The sequence below is a fragment of the Octopus bimaculoides genome, chromosome 4 (assembly GCF_001194135.2).
Source record: "Octopus bimaculoides isolate UCB-OBI-ISO-001 chromosome 4, ASM119413v2, whole genome shotgun sequence".
NCBI classification, from domain to species: Eukaryota; Metazoa; Mollusca; class Cephalopoda; order Octopoda; family Octopodidae; genus Octopus; species Octopus bimaculoides.
This window is the reverse complement of record NC_068984.1, coordinates 3,259,667-3,261,092: the sequence shown is the minus strand read 5'-3', so window position 1 is coordinate 3,261,092 and position 1,426 is coordinate 3,259,667. Positions and strand designations below refer to the sequence as shown.

General features: G+C 40.0%; 1 long non-coding RNA gene across 1 annotated transcript in view; it reads left to right on the top strand.

Annotated features, from left to right (window-relative positions):
• Positions 1 to 1,426, top strand: part of LOC106870010 (uncharacterized) — an 8,312-nt gene that overhangs the window by 811 nt on the left and 6,075 nt on the right. The gene's annotated exons all lie outside the window — the stretch shown is intronic.

The following is a 1,426-nucleotide window of genomic DNA, read 5'->3' as shown; positions in this document are numbered from 1 at the left end:
ATATATATATATATATATATATATATATAGAGAGAGAGAGAGAGAGAGAGAGGTAGAGAGAGAGATAGAGAGGAAGAGAGAGAGAGGAAGAGGGAGGGATGTATGTACGTACAGATTCAGGTATGTGTGACTGTATGGTTGTAAATGCTACAATATATACAGCTGGTGGAAATATTTCATATTCCGACAAATTTCAGTATATATAAAGCGTCACCCAGTTCCTCTCCTGGTGCCAGATTTGAAGACTAATTTATTAATGGATTACAAAACATTTAGAATACATTTGTCTAAATTTGAACGTTGTCATTATATCGATTTTTTCTATGAAGATTGACTTATAAATATCGGTATTAGAATAAATATTGATCTGTATGTGATCATATTCACATTCACAGGCGCATATATCATTGATAATGTTAATATCAATGTAATTGTGTCGATTGTATTAAGAGGATTGATGTATACATCAACATGTATACATCAATCTAGATATGCAACTATGCTAGCATTAACAAATATATATTCATCATTTTCAGGTTAATCTAGTTACCTCCGCCAAGGAAGGAGGTTATGTTTTCATCGGCGTTGGTTTGTCTGTCTGTCCGTCTGTCCGTCTCTGTGCTGTAGAACGGTGCCGTTGAAAGGGCTGGCGCATACGACCCTATGCAGCTTCACTTTGAGTTCATCTTTTATCGAAGTAAATACATTCCACTCTGCTGGTGGTATGTCATTCATGGGAGCATCTGGCCAAGGAAGGAGGTTGTTTTCATCGGCGTTGGCTTGTCCGTCTGTCTGCCTCTGTGCAGTAGAACTACATCAACATTGAAGAAGGAGATGCAACACGGGCCATAGATGAGGTTGACATAAACTCAGCTGCTGGCCCTGATAGATTCGCAGCGGTTCTTCTCAAATCCTGCAAACGAGCCCTTACAAAACCACTGCAACTTCTTTTTCAGAGCTTTCTTGCAAGTAGTTAGCTCCTAGACAAACTGAATTAAGGGATGATATACCATATCCATAAGGGAGGGGGAAGAGCAGATGCTAAAAATTGTAGATCTGTGTTAAATAAGATTCGGGTAAAAACCTTGTAAAAACCAGTCGATTAGTTCGACCCCAGTGCACAACTGGTACTTAATTTATCGACCCCAAAAGGATGAAAGGCAAAATAGACCTCGGCGGAATTTGAGCTCAGAAGTAAAGCATTTCGCCCGGCGTGGTAACGTTTCTTATTTCTTTATTGCCCACAGGGGGCTAAACATAGAGGGGACTGAACATAGAGGAAACAAACAAGGACAGACAAAGAGATTGAGTCGATTACATCGACCCAGTGAGTAACTGGTACTTAATTTATCGACCCCAAAAGGATGAAAGGCAAAATAGACCTCGGCGGAATTTGAGCTCAGAAGTAAAGCATTTCGCCCGGCGT